The sequence below is a fragment of the Nelumbo nucifera genome, chromosome 1 (genome assembly GCF_055504915.1).
Source record: "Nelumbo nucifera cultivar China Antique chromosome 1, China Antique-T2T, whole genome shotgun sequence".
NCBI classification, from domain to species: domain Eukaryota; kingdom Viridiplantae; phylum Streptophyta; class Magnoliopsida; order Proteales; family Nelumbonaceae; genus Nelumbo; species Nelumbo nucifera.
In genome coordinates this window covers 147,329,289-147,345,418 of record NC_142649.1, presented here as the reverse complement: position 1 = coordinate 147,345,418, position 16,130 = coordinate 147,329,289, and positions in this window count along the sequence as shown.

Below are 16,130 nucleotides of genomic sequence, written 5' to 3'. Positions count from 1 at the left end.
GTCCCCTTCCTGGGTGTAGGCGGGCATACTACCTGTCCCCTCGCCCGGATTTCAAGCTCTTACACGGACTCCCGAATAAGGTCCCGGCGTGGAAGCGGGACTATTTCGGGGTGCGAAGTGCGATGGGGTGGCCGTTTCAGACCGGCTGGGGAGTGGCCACTCCTGATTCTGGCATCACACTTGATGAGGAGACGGCGAAGGGCCTCCGGCAATGGGCGCGGCTTGGGCTGGATTGCCAATGGTATCTGACGGAGGCCAAGCTTATTGCTACAGGCCTGAGTTCGGGTAGGTTCTTTTCCTAGTGATCTTGTCTTGTTCTTCGCTTACGTCTTACTGATGCCGAACTCCTTTTCATAGGTACAATGGATTCTCGAGGGTCACGAGGTGCGCGCTTGTTCGAGGGGATGAAGAGGAGAAAGCGGGTGGCCAAGCGAGCTCGCGCCGAGCCATCCCGAGCTGCAGAGCCTGAGGTGTCGGACTGTCCGACAGAGGGGCCTGAGATGGTTCCTCCTATGCAGGGGCCGGCGGGGGCTCCTTATGCTGAAACCACACACACGGGGGCTCCCGCCTATTCCGAGTCCGCTCATATGCGAGCTGGGTCGTTGGGCTCGGAGGCCCCGGGGGATTTCAGGAGCGTGCTGTCGCCTGTGCATGCTCTTCAACGGAGTAAGGAGGCGATGTTTCCTGAGGAAGTTGCGGCATGGACTGAACTCCCTCTGCACCAAGTGGCCTGTCGTGCCGTTACTCATGCCATGGTGGTAAGTGATCCCTTCTTCAGAGCTTGGCTTCTATTTTTTCATTCGTTTCTCTGACCTCGTTTTCCTTTGACAGGTGAACTCCTCCATTCATGCCTTGGCGAACCAGGTGGAGAAATGCTCGCGGCAGGCGCGAGCTGCCGAGGAGGCCGTTCGGACTGCCGAGGAGAATGCTCGTGCTGCTGATGCTGCTGCTCGCCGTGCACGATCTAGGCAGGCGAGGTCTCAGAGGGACGCCGAGGCCATGGGGGTGGTGGTGCAGCGTATGGCGGAAATGAAGCTGGACCTGGAGCACCAGGTCGAATATCTTCAGGAGGATATCAGGGAGAGGACTCAGATCTTCTCTCAAGCTGAGTCGGTGGATGATCCGGAATACGTACCCCGACCTCGATACCAGTGCCATATCCACTTCGCGCATCACTCCGGAGATGACAAATGCCGCGGATGCCGAACCAGACTCCGAGGGGGAGGCAGGTCCTTCGGGCGTTGTTGGAGAGGCTTCTGATAATGATGAAGTAGCCCCGGGCTTGTAAAATGAAATGAAATGTACACATCTGTTTTGAAATGAAAAGTCTTTTTGTTCATGTACTGGTGTCTTCGAGCTATGTTTTTTTCCGAACTGACCGTTTCGGTCCCTCAGTTCGTTTTATGAAATGACTTCGGCGTACTTGCTTTGGTGGCCTACAGATAGTACCTTCTCAAGTTGACAACGTTCCATGCTCGGGGTACTTGTTTGCCCTCTAGGGTTCCGAGCTCGTACGCTCCCCCCCCGAGTGTTTTCATTACTCTGTAGGGTCCTTCCCAGTTCGGCCCAAGTTTCCCTACGCCGGGTTCAGGCCCCATGACCTTACGGAGAACCAGGTCGCCGACACGGAAGTCCCTCTTTTTTACTCGCGCGTTGTAGTACCGAGCTACCTTTTGTTGGTAAGCCGCAGTTTGGATGTGCGCGAGGTCTCTTACTTCGTCCAGTAGGTCGAGGTTGGTGCGCAACTCGCCATCGTTTGTCCGTTCGTCGTACGCTTCTAGTCGTAACGTAGGCACTTCGATTTCCGCCGGGATCACTGCTTCGGTGCCATAGGTGAGGTTAAAGGGGGTCTCACCCGTGGCGGTCTTTTCCGTGGTTCGGTGTGCCCATAAAACACTTGGTAGTTCGTCTGCCCACAAACCTTTGGCTCGGTCCAATCGCGCTTTTAGTCCGCGGAGGATGGCTCTGTTCATTACTTCTGTTTGGCCATTTGCCTGTGGGTGTGCGACCGATGTGAAGTTCTGACTAATTCCCATACTTCGGCACCATTCTTGGAACTTGATGTCTTCGAATTGTTTGCCATTGTCGGAGATTAGTACCCGAGGTAGCCCGAAGCGACATACGATGTTCTTCCAGAAGAAGTTTTGTATGTTTCGGGCCGTAACTATTGCCAGGGGTTCGGCTTCTATCCACTTTGTGAAATAATCTACTGCCACCACTAGGAATTTTCTCCCGCCTGTCGCTGGTGGGAATGGCCCCAGGAGGTCGATGCCCCATTGGGCGAAGGGCCATGGACTGGTGAGGTATTTGAGGTCGGCAGCGGGCTGATGGTGGTTGCTGGCATGCTTCTGACACTTGCCGCATTTTCTGACGAGCTCGATTGCCTCTGTCTTCATCGTTGGCCAGTAGTATCCTTGTCGAAGTGCTTTTTGGGCGAGGGCTCTGCCCCCCAGGTGTCCGCCGCACAAGCCTTCATGGATGTCGCGCAGTACCAGCTCGGCTTCGGCTGGGCGCAAGCATCGCAGATAGGGGAGCGTGTAGGATCGTCGGTACAACCGTTCGTCTATCATGACGTATTTGGCTGCCTGGTGCTGCACCCTCTTGGCTGTGTTGCGGTTCGCGGGGAGGGTTCCGTCTATCAAGAAGCTTGCGAGTGGGTCGATCCAGCTCGGCTCTGCTTCGGTGACGGGAGCGACCTCTTCTGCCCCACCTAGAATGCTGGGCCGAGGCAAGTCCTCTACGTACACGATTCTCCTGGCGTTGTGGCTCGTGCTAGCCAGTCGGGATAGGGCGTCGGCCTCAGCGTTCTCTGACCTCGGGATTTGCTTGATGAAGTGTGATTGGAAGTTGAGCAGAGCTTCCTTTACTTTTGCCAAGTACGCAATCATAGTGAGTTCGCGTGCTTCGTACTCGCCTGTAATTTGGTTGACCACGAGCTGAGAATCACTGCAGATAACCACGTGCTTTGCCCCGACCTTGCGCGCTAGGTTTAGCCCGGCTATCAGTGCCTCGTTGTTGGATGCCGCGAACTCAAAGCGTAGTGCGTATTCCAGTTTTGTTCTGCCCTGCCGTGTAGCACTATTCCAGCCCCGCTGCCTTGTTGGTTCGAGGAGCCATCCACGTGAAGGATCCAGGGCTCCTCATCCCAGTTCGCACTTGGTCTAACCAGGAGGGAAGCCACGCTGGCTGCTACTTCACGGGGCTCGGACTCGTTTGGCTTGAGAGCTCCGAGTTCGCCCGAACTGGGGACCTTGGGCTCGACCAGTTCAGGGGCTCCGCGGTTGAATGTGCACTCCGCGATAAAATCTGCCAAGGCTTGGGCCTTGATGGCAGTTCTTGGCTTGTACTGGAGATCGTACTCGCTGAGCTCGATGGACCACTTCGTCAGCCGCCCGGAAACCTCGGGTTTGAGTAAGACTTGCCTCAGAGGTTTGTCAGTCAGGACGATGATGGTGTGGGCCTGGAAGTACGGGCGGAGTTTCCGTGCTGCTATCACCAGGGCATACGCTAGCTTTTCTATCTGCGGGTACCTTGTTTCTGCTCCCTGCAAGATTTTACTAACATAATATACGGGTCGCTGGACCCGGTCTGCCTCCTTTACTAGTACCGAACTGACTACCTCGTCGCTGGCTGAGAGGTATAGTTCTAAGACCTCGCCTTCCTCGGGCCGAGCTAAGGTTGGTACTTTGGCGAGGTAGCCTTTTAGCTCGTCAAACACGAGCTGACAGTCTTGGGTCCATTCGAACCCTTTGCCTTTGATTGCTTTGAAGAAGGGTAGGCAGCGGTTTGTCGATTTGGACATGAAGCGGCTTAGGGCGGCTATGCGGCCGTTTAGCCTTTGGACTTCTTTTATTTTCCGAGGTGGTCTCATATCTAGGATGGCTTGTATTTTGTCTAGGTTGGCCTCGATGCCACGCTGATTGACAACGTAGCCCAGGAACTTGCCCGAGGTGACGCCAAAGACACATTTGTTTGGGTTTAATTTCATGTTATACTGACGCAGGATTTGGAAGACAGAATCTAAGTCTTGTATTAATTCTTGCGAAAACTGTGTTTTGACGACCATGTCGTCTACATAGCACTCTATCTTTGTGCCGATCAGGGGCCGGAACAGCTTATTTACAAGTCTTTGGAAGGTCGCCCCGGCGTTTTTTAACCCGAAGGGCATGACCTTGTAACAGTATATACCGAATTCGGTTATGAAGCTGGTTTTTTCCTCGTTGGACTGGTCCATCCGGATTTGGTTGTAGCCTGAGTAGGCATCCAGAAAACTTAGCAATTCATGTCCCGAGGTCGCGTCCACTAGACGGTTGATCCTAGGAAGGGGGAAGCAGTCTTTCGGGCAAGCTCGGTTCAGGTCGGTGTAGTCGACGCACATGCGCCACTTGCCGTTCGCCTTTTTCACCAGCACAGGGTTGGCCACCCAGCTCGGGTAATGGACTTCCCTTATGAAGTCTGCCGCGAGGAGCTTTTCGACTTCCTCGTCGACTGCTTTCCAGCGCTCCGGGGCTAAGTTCCGTTTCTTCTGTCTAACGGGTCTGACTAAAGGGTCAGTGTTAAGTTTGTGAGTTATAAGATTAGGGTCAATGCCGGGCATTTCAGCCGCGGACCATGCAAAAATATCTAAATTTTGGAGTAAAAAACTTACCAGTTCGGTCCGTTGGGATTCCTTGACAGAAGCACCAATCTGGAGCGCGCGAGATAGGTCCGTAGGCGAGGTCGGGATCGCGACTGTCTCTTCTGTCGGCGAGGCTCGTTCTTCGCCTTGCTCCGTAGGCCGCTCCAGGTCAAGGTCGCCGGCCGGCTTGGACTTGCCCTTTAGGGCGGCGACATAGCACTTGCGGGATTCGAGCTGGTCGCCCCGCACTACCCCCACACCGAAGTTCGTAGGGAACTTCATCGCCAAATAATAGGTAGAGACCACCGCCCGCAGGATATGCGTGATTGGCCGTCCTATTATGGCGTTGTATGGGGAGGGGGTCGCGACTACCAGAAAATCGTGGTTGAGTCTGACCGCACAAGGCCACGTGCCGACTTCCACGGGCACCGTTATTTTTCCAAGGGGCCTTACTTCCTCCCCGTTGAAGCCCACCAGGGGAGTGCTTGCAGGTTTTAGGTCACTCCTTGGCAGCTGCAGCCAATCAAATGCCGACTTGAATAGGATGTCCGCCGAGCTGCCTGAATCTACGAGCACGCGCCTAACTTCGAAGTCGCTGATCCTGAGTTTAATGACGAGTGCGTCGTCGTGAGGGTAGCGAACTCCCCGCGCGTCATCTTCTGTGAAGAGGATCGGCTCCTCGGTCTTCGGCCTCTTCGGGGGGTTCCACTCCTCGAGGACCGCTTCGCGAACTGAGGTCCGAGCTGCCGCTGATGTGCACCCCGCCACCACTGAACCTCCCACAATTACATGGATGGTTCCCCGAACTGGCCTTTCTGCCGGAGGCTGTCGTTGCATTGGTTCGGCAGGCCTGCTGCTAGTCTCCGGGGCGTCTTTTAAGTGTTCGCCCGGCTGGTCCGCTTTATTGCTATTATTGTTGTGCTGTACAAAGTTTCTTAAGTATCCGCGATGGATGAGCCCCTCTATCTCGTCTCGGAGGTTATTACATAGCTCGGTACTGTGACCGTGGTCCCTATGGAAACTACGATACAAATTCTTGTTTCTTTCGTTCGGATTTCCCTTTAGGCGAGGTGGCCACTTCACGAAGGGGGCGTCCTTGATCGTCATTAGGATCTCGGTCTGCCTTGTGTTCAGTGGCGTGTAATCCGTCCGAGCTGGGAGGGGAGCTCGGAATGACTGGTTCGGTTTCGGGTCCCGGGCTGGGTTTTTCCGGTCGGCCGAGCTAGAGGGCTCGCCGTCCCTCTTTCTTTTCTCGTTTCCGCCCTCGGTTCTTTGGTTGATTTCTTCCTCTGTCCTCATGAACTTGTCCGCGAGCTTGAGGAACTCGGCCACGGTTGCAGGCTGGTTAGCTACCATGTGCCACTTGAATTCCTTGTGCGTCACCCCTCTTTTTGCTGCGGCAAGCTGTACCGCGGGGTCTAACCGAGGTATCTGTAAGCATGCCTCGTTGAATCGTTTGATGTAGCCCCTTTTGGGTTCTCCTTCCCTTTGGACTACTCCGAAGATGCTCTCCTCTGCTCTGGGGCACCGTTTACTGGTAACAAAGTGTGCAGTGAAGACCTGCACGAACTGAGCCCAACACTTTATCGATCTGGGGGCCAGGTTCCTGTACCAAGTGCGGGCTACCCCCTTGAGGGTGGTGGTGAAGGCCACGCACATGCATGATTCGCTGGCCCTGGCGAGGTGCATTTGGGACTGGAAAGCGTCCACGTGGTCGTTGGGGTCGAAGGATCCGTCGTACTTGTCTAGGGGCGGGAGCTTGAAATCTTTAGGCAAGGGGACTGCCAGGAGTTCTGAGGCGAGGGGGGAAGGAACTGAGAGAATCGGGGCGATTCCTACCTCGTCCGAGCTCGCCTCGCCTTTGCCTCTGAGCTCGGATAAGACGCGGGTGGCGGTTCGTCGACTTCGACGGCGTCTCCGCTACTGAGTGGGCCTCGTGCTGGCGCTGCTGGCCTCCGTGTTGCCGAGCTCGATGGGCTCGGAGTTCTGGTAGTCCGCTGCCGTCAGTGCGCTGAATTGGTTTTCCACCAGTGGGGACTCCGGTTTTGAGACCCGAGGTGCTGACCTCGCGGGCGAGGTTCCTGATCCGCCTGCGAGCCGCAAGGCGGGGATGACTTTTCTTTCTCTCCGGCCTGGGGACGAGGCCTGGCTGTTTGGGGGATTCTGGGGCCTGGAGGCCTTTCCTTGGTGAAGGTGCCCGTCCTGCGGAGAGGCCTTTAGTGGCTTCGGGGCGGGGTGGCGAGGTGGAAGCGGTGGTTGGTTCGGTGTTAGTTGGGGAAACTGCTGCTGATAGTGGTATTGGGAGAGGTTGTGCAACACTTGGTGTTGGTGAAGCTGGTGTTGCTGGAACTGCTGCATCTGGGCTTGCATTGCCCGCATGCATTGCATTAAGTCGTCCAACCGATTCTGGCTAGCTGCCAGGGGGACGGCGGTCGGTTCGGAGAAGGTAGTCTCGATGGGAGGAGGGAAGGAGACGTTTGCGAAGGGCAGGCTTATAGGTGCCACTGTTTGTGGCGTAGTCAGGTTGGGGGTTCCATCCACCGTGAGGGGGATGGTGAACTGTCCTACACACACTACGGGGACTTGGGGCTGTTCCCCGGTGGTGTTTGTCTCTGTGCCGCGTCCGGCGTTGCTGGATGAGGCCATAAGTAATGAGTTCTTTAGAGAAGAAGGAAAGGGTATGAAAATTTTGGAGGGAGGCTTTTTGAAGCGTTTCCCACAGACGGCGCCAATTGATGATGCACGATCTGGCCGGTCTTAGCTGTTGATGATCTTGCCTCCGAAATGAGTAATAGGGACCTGAAACGGGAGGAGAAGAGAGGCTCCGGGGAGAACTCGGCGTAAGGGCTCCGAAGCTTAAGTTAGAGTCTTTCAAAGGCAAGAATAACCAGATAGCGCGGAAGTTAGCATACCTCGTCCCTGGGGGGTAGAAGCCTTTTATAACCACCTCGCGCACTCACTTCCAGGCCTCTGTCAGGTCGGGTATGATTACTTCTGAACTCCTGCCAGTTCGGGTGTCATTTCCTCTGGTCGGACAGAACCGCCACTGTTCCTTTTGTCGGAGCCGTCTCTGCGGCTAGTGACGACGGTTGCAGGTGGCGGTGGCAGGAAGCCGTTTGAAATGCGGCTGTCAGGCGTCAGATCCCAAATCAGTCAGGTACGTCGCCCTTGGATAAAGACGTCCTTGGTGTCAGGTACGTTTGGCTGGCCTGGTGCTTTGGAAGTTGAGTGTTGGAGTGGCGAGCGAGGTGCCTTGAGTTCGGTTTGGAGTGATCCGAGCTGTCACGGGTCAGCTCGGGTCAGCTTTGTGGGGCTTGGGGCCCAGTATAGTTCGTGCTCCTTGCAGGGAGCTCGGGTTCTCAGTAGGGAGCTCGCTCTTAACAGGGGGGCTCAGGCTCCTAGTAGGGAGCTCGGGTTTTTAGGGAGCTCGGGTTCCTAGTACTGAGTTCGGACTTGGGGAGCTCGGACCTTTGACAGGGAGCTCGCTCTTAATCAGGGAGCTCGGGCTCCTAGTACCGAGCTCGGACTTAGGGAGCTCGGGTTTTAGGGAGCTCGGGTTCCTAGTACCGAGTTCGGACTTGGGGAGCTCGGACCTTTGACAGGGAGCTCGCTCTTATCAAGGAGCTCGGACTAAGTACAGCGGTCTGGAGTTCGGGCTCGGTAGTGAGTTTGGACTTGCTTCTGATGTTCGCTTTGGGTGCTCTACTGTCCCGAGCTGCTTGCCTTTGCCACGTGTCGGGCGATCGCGAGGCCAGGCCAAATTTCCCTTCATCAATAGTCAAACCCTAAACTTTAAGGTTCAGTTTGGAAGGAGTACAAATACAAATATGTATAGTGCAAAACCTTACATTTTGTGCTGCTTTGTATGTATTTGTACTGTACATATTTGTATTTGTACTCCTTCTAAACTGATTCTAAAGTTAGATGTTAGAAGTTACATCAAATTATAAGAATACATTTTATATGTGTAAGGTATCATGATCCAACAAGATGGGTTAGCCAAATCCAAATAAAACTTTGTTGAAGAATCAAAACCCTAATCCAACCCTACTCCCTAATAAACCTAACCAAACCCAACTTGACAAGGTCAAGTCAAGTCAAGTTTACAATTTAGCTCAACCCATTGACATCTATTAACTATTATTAATTGATCATTGATCAAACTGGGCTTTTAAACCTACATGAAACTTTCAACAAATGTAGAAAAATGGATTTATCAAAATCTTCATTTCCTTTGAGAGATATAGGACTGTCAATGGACTCCAAAAGGCCGATGCCTGGTTCAACATCCAATCCAATTGTCTCAAATAGGGTTTTTCATTCAGTCGGTTCATTTCAAAAATAAAACCTAACTGTCATTTCGGTTAGGCCATTTTAAAAAACCGAACCGAACTAAATTAGGCTTAAAACTAAACCAAATCAAAGCAATTCGAATCGGTTCAGTTTGGTTTTAAGTTGGTTAATTAAAATATCTATGTATGTTACATTTAAATAAACATTAAAATATATCAACATTTATAATCAAAATACATATTATATATTAATACTAATATATATACTACTGTTAATATATAGTAATGTAAATATTAATGTCAATATTTATAATTAAAATATGAATATATGTATTTGTTTTGGTTAATTCGATTTTTGGTTTGGTTTGGTTGAATATTTTTCTCAAACCGAATCGAAAATCGAAGACCAATATTTTTAAAATTACTAAATTGAACCATACCAAAAATTGAACACACCAAATTTAATCGGCTTATTCAATTTAGTTCAGTTTCGTTTTTGGTTTGGTAACTAAATTTGAACACCCCTAATCCCAGATTTGGATATTAGAACTTGCATCCAATTAATAATCAAATTAGAAGTAGACTTAAATCCATTTGACTCAATTAAAATACAAATGTGATATATACACACAATTATACAAAGTTTATAACTAATAAAGTTACATTTTTATATTTATACCAATTTATTATACATGCATAAGTTAAAATTAAAAGTAAATAGGTTTTTAAATTTGTATTTTTTGTTATTTATTTATTAATTATCATGTTAGACCACAATAAGGCATGTAGATTAAATCTGAATCCAATCCATTCGATTACAACTAGGGGTGGATTCAAGCTCGAGCTCGATTTTGAGAAAAAGTATTTTATAAAAATAAAAAGTTATATATAAAAATATTTTCTATTTGATATTTAAAAAATTAAGAATTATAATATTTTTATTATATATATTATTTTTATAATTTTATTATATATATTGTATATATTATTTTATGCATATATATATATATATATTCAATCCGGCTCATGAACCTCACGAGCCGAGTTCTAATAGGCTCAAACTTAAACTCGAGCTCGGTTGAAATCGAACTGAACCAAGCTTTTCACGAGCCGAGCTCAAACAACTCGTGAGAATATCAGCTCGTTGCCACCCCTAATTACAACCCCAAATGTAGAGTATCATATCAATCTTGAAAACCAAGTCTAATTCCATAGTTATAGACTTTGAAGTAGGGCTTGTGTCATTCTCCTAACGAGCTTACCGGTCTATGCCTAAAGGCTGTTAGGGTTGTTAATTGTCCAGGTTAATCCATTATACCCGAGCCAATCCAACCCTGTAATTGGAATTAGATTTACTGGTTAATTTGTCATTTTATATGAGATATATAAGAAAAATAGAAGATTGAGAGAAAATTGTTAATAAGTTTTGTGAAATTTCTTAAGAATATTTTCTTAGTTTTTTTCTCTTATTTTCCATGGAACCAAACACAACTTTTTAATACATAAAAAAAAAACCACAGTTTTTTACTCTATCATGTCAAGACCAAATCGATCATGAATTGGTCGAAACCTGACCCATTGACAGTTGTACAAATTTTGCGTAGCAGATCATCATGATAATCTAATTCCATCCCAATTTTCAAATGCCTAGAAAAAAGATTCCAAATAATTCCATGCTCACATGGTGAACATTTCAGTAAAAAAGTTAAGGACAACCGTGATAGATTCGCATAAGAAAAGCGAATTAGAAACTTTGCCAGTATCCATGACTTTATAGTTGAAACTTGGAACGGTGACATTCGGCCATTAATATCAAGAGAAAATTATGCAATTAATACGTGCAAGAAAAATTGCAAAAACTTGACTAATCTGCAATGCGAGAAGTAAATTGACTCGTGAAGAAAAAGTTTCTCCATGCATATTAATTTGCCTGTAGCACCTTCTTTTGCTACTATATCTAGGGGAATTTGGGTTAATACACTCACAGTTACAAGTGTTATATTGGCTGTATATTAAATTCAGATCTCAATTAATTATTTATTTTTCATTTGTTTATAGTTTAATAAGATGCATTTACCATCATGTATAATCAATTTATCTCTTTTATTACATGGTGCAGCAATTGCATCATAGATTTTGCCTTAACCAATTACCTTACTTTAGAATTTTTCATGGTTAAGTGGCTAACTGACAACTGATTTGGGCTCACCAAACATGGCTTAAAGGGAACTGCGCCAAAAAAAAATCCCAAACATGAACTCTTTTGGGTTGTCGCTTAATCACCATGGTATCCATAAGCCTATTTGGGACAGAAAAATCCGTAACTAATTTAGGTACTAAGAATAAGGTGGCATAATCCATCTTTATTCTTTTCCCAAATAAGGGAGGAAGAACCCGTGACTGGCATGGAGATTCGTTAATGAACAAAACAACAAGAATCCTAATCCAATCTGTTGACTAACCTTTGTAATGGATGCCCCTTCTTTTTGTAGCTACCCAATTGTTTAAGAACAAGTCCAAAATTGAACAGTTTTTTTTGGAGGAAAAAAATAGATGGTGATCAACACTATGGCCCAACCAATGCGCAAATCTGGACCATTGAATCAATTTGGACAACCCAAGATGAACAATCTTAATTTCAAGAATAATGTCTTGAATTTGCCAATCTTTGTTGCTATTTGTCATGTAGCTCTTTTCTCTTTCTTCCAGACAAGTGATTTGAGCACCCTTTTTTTTTTATCTTTTTCATGTGGTTCAAGATGGTGATGAAGTTGACTTAACTTTGAATTACAACAAGGCTATGTTTGGTTTGGTTTAATTGGTTTGAAGGAAAAGATAGTGAAAAAGTTTGTATGGATTTCCCTACATTTCCTTTCCTTTCCTACTTTTTTTCCTTTAATACAAACACAGCCTAATGGGGTCAATCTCAGATGGAGTTGAATGTGTTATCGGGGTCCATTAATGTCATTGTGTAGAAACTACAGGCCCAATGAAGATTCCTGAATCATGGTTTTGTATTATAAATGGCAAGTTCCATTGTTTCTGGTAAATTCTTCTATAATGTAGCCAATGAACCAAACAAGTTGAGTCGGCTTTAAGTCCATTTAATAGTGATTCTAGTATGAATCCCTTGAGACAGGATCCATCTCTAAAAACAGGGCTTAATTTATTGAGAATTGTCATAATTTTTGGTTCAAATTTTAGAAAGCCTCTGTTGAGCTTTACATTTTGGAGAGCCCAACCTAACTAGCTACTTTTCAGCCACTAAAGCTTCTTATAGTAGCTTCCTTCAAATACCAAAATGGGGCCTTAATATCTAATTATGCATGGGAGAAAGAGGCCCTTCTTACCATGTGGATGATATTTCATCATCATCATCATCTAAGCCTTGTGGACCTTGTCACAACTATATGGGGTTGGGTACATGAACTTTGCCATGTCATTCCATTTTGTTCAATGTCATATATATTATTAAACCAGGACCACTTGAATAATTTCTTATTATTTCCATTCAAGCCCTTTTTATGTGCCCTTAACTCTTCTATTTCTTTTAATTCGTAAATTGTAATAAATTACACTTTTTCTAACTAGTGTTATAGATGGTTCTTTATGCATGTGACCAATCATCTCAATCTGCTTTCTCTCATTTTATCATCCATTGGAACTATTTTAGGTTACTTTTTATTTTGAGAAAAATAAGATAAAAATTTTATTAATTGAAAAAAAAATGTACAAGAGATATACGAAACAGGAAAGAAAAGCAAACACCAACACCTCCAATATGCCGCCTCAACCCAGAAAATCACTAAGCCAAGTCACAGAAGAAACACCTACACACCACTTGGAACAAAGCAAAGCGCAAACAACACCAACTGCTAAGGACCAGAGCCAAATGAGAGAGCAAGGAAGACAATGCCCCTAATGGAGCGAGATATTCCTGCCTCTTCTTCTTTTGCCTCTCCCTCTGGTGCTTCAGACCCCACGGGAGGGAGGACTAACCACCTTCACACACCGTAGCAGTCTTCCAAACCACAGACTTTTTATCTTTGAATCTTTGTCCGACCTGAAACAGGGGTCATCCTGGGGGCAAAGGGTCTTCATCTCGTCAGCACACCTAGCTTTCAGCCATTCCCTAGCATTCAACTCTTTATTAGCCGAAAAGGAGACCCAAAGAAACTTTCCAAAGCAAATCGCTTTATCCACCAGGTTTGCAACAACATGCTGCATGTAGCTTACTTCAACTACTTGCGAATCAGCAAAAGGAGTTCGGCTTCAGTCCAGGCACGTTGCGTCCAGGCAACGTTCGTGCATTCGGAGGATGCGTCACGTGTTTCTGAATCATGTGAAGGGTTAAGCAAAATGCGAGTTTTGCTCATCTCTTGTGATGAATCTCACTCTCTCTCTCCCCAATCCTCATCTGCCCGGTGGCGACTGCACAATCATCACCGCCTGGACTGAAGCTGAACTCAAACGCGAATTTTTCTTCTCTCCTCTCCTGTCGCAAACGAACCTCAATCTCTCTCTCTCCCCATCTGTCTGGTGGCAACTGCACAAGAGGCGAAGCTAATTTTAGTGGTGACCGAAACTCAAACGCGAGTTTTTCTTCCGCCATAGTTACCATGAATTCATTGAGTTTGGGATCCATTCCGATCTCAGTACTACAATCACCACTCGAATAACTTTCGCGTTCGATTTCTTCAAGAAGCGAAGCCAATTTTGGTGGTGCTCCGACTTGTCAAAATAGGACAAGTACTTAAAATCTCATCGGGAAATTCAAATGTAGATCAAACGAGTTCATGAGAGGACCGGTTACTTTTCGACATTCTATGTAAGCAAACACTAAGTTAGGATAATGAGGATGATTAGCTATCTGAGCTTTAATCAGATCGGACATCTCCAATCCACAGATCTCCGCCTCGCCCGGTTCGAATTGAAGTAGATTATCGAGCTGATAGTGAAACCTCGACAATAGAGCAACATTTCCAACTCCGACAATTTCATTTGAGCACAAAATCATTGGATTAGTACTGTACAAATTTTCCATGAAACCATAGAGCGAGATAGAGTAGAGTGCAGAATTAGTTCTCCATTTCTACAAGATTCCAAAGAAGAAAAAGGTCCTAATTTCAAAATCCAAAGAACTAACACAAGTGACGACACGGACTTGGAGCCGTCAACTGACTGTAACTCATCTCTTGATTCTTTTTCTCAAAGGAATTAAGATGTCTCAGTTATCCTAAGTAGATTATTAATGCTCGCAGATCATTACATAATCAAACCGTTCTGAACCTTCAAAGCAATAAAAAGGAAAATACGACAGTCGACAGTTCTACTGAAATCCTCAAACTTTAGTATTACCCAAATAATACTTCTGGTGAGCCTAGATGAACTATAACTTCATCGATAACTGAGTTTTGGGAAGTAGCACGATTAGCAAAAAAGAACTCAAGTTCTAAAATCAGAAAATCTTTTCTACAACGTATAAGACAATCTGAAGCCTTCTAAACTAAGGTTGATGATGTTAAAATTTCATGCTAATTGCTGAAATCCCGCTGCCGATGATGATTGTTTGTCGCCGATAGTGATGGTTGTGCAGTCGCCACCAAACGGATGAGAAGAAAGAGCATGAGGTTTGTGCAAAAAAAGAGGATAGGAGCAAAAAGACTAAAGATAGTAATAACTAACGGGGGCTGAAGGCTTCTCGCACGCTTCAGCCCCTCACACGAATGTATACACATTATAAATGGTGTGTGTATCGGTGTTTTTCTGTAGGCACTTAGGCAGTGGATTATGGCAGATGAAGCCAAAGACTTTGTATGACTTGATCAATGTATAGAGAACCAGAACCCATGGGTCACTCCAAAAGTCATCCTTTTTGAAAGCAAGGCTTAATTGAGGAAAAAGATTTTAATTTGCACGGTCGGTGTGTAGTCTCTGTCCAAGTCATCGAATATAGGTCCTATTAGTACGAATTCCTTTGGCTACTTGTTGGATCCTTGCACGTTGGACTTTTGGCTTGAGGATCCACCAATTAGATTCTCTTCCTTCCTTAGTAAATTCTATTGTAATGGAACGAGAATTATCCTTTTAAAATGTGACCCCCTTATAATACTTTTCTTTGGAATCTTGGGCGTTTATTCACTGAGGTTATGTTTGGTTTAAAGGAAAAAATAGGGAAATATTTACAAATTTTGTATGGGTTTTCTTACCTTTTCTTTCATTTTCCTTTCCTTTTCCTACTTTTTTCTTCGAATCCAATACAGAATAAATGTTTGTACTTGATTTATTTGCAAAACCAATAAAAGCAATAATGAATTCATTTATTGACATTTAGTCACCACATTAGTAAAAAAGTGAATAAACACCTATTCATTGGAGAAAGCGTTAAAATTAAGCCTCCATCAATGGTAGGTATGCACATTAATCAAGACTTGCCTTTACAAGTCTCTATGCATACAAATTCGCATAATGGGAGAATGCTGAAGTGGCGCCTATGTGACAACATTTATTCAATAAACGCTCATAGTTCCAAACAGGTGTCCATTTGATATTGCTTATTTTTAAGCACTTATTGGAATAGGTGCATATTTTAGGCTGAAAATATTCATGCCACATATAAGCACTTACATATGTTTGGAAAATGTGATTGAATAAATCCATCTTTAATAAGTTAAAAAATTTGTCTTTTTTAAGCATTTTTTGAAAAAATGGTGCTTGCATTTCTTGGCCATCTTGGTCCGCCAAGTAATTTTCAAATACATATACTACCTTGTTTAAAATAAATACTTTTTCACCATACACTTCTACTTCTACTAGGATAAGCACTTATTTATCCAATAAGTATTTTCAAACGAGGGGGCTTAATGTTTTATTATATAGTATGATCATCTATATATATAAAAGAGATTCTCATGCCCATCCCCTTTGCTTCAACTTTTGTATACCAACAATGCCCTTGTTTTTTGTCTAGTTTTCTAATCTATCATTTGTTTATGTCCTAATTTCTGCCATTGGTTTGGACTTTTGTATATCCTTATAACCTACTACTTCATTAATAGGTGTATATTCAAACTTTTATATGTATTTTTAAAATATCTCTGTTGTTTATATGATTTATATTCTTATTTCTTATTTATGCCTCAAGTTTAATCAATGATTTAAAGTTAATATATCTAAAATACCTTGTGATTTGCATAATTTTCGATTTTATCTTCAACTTT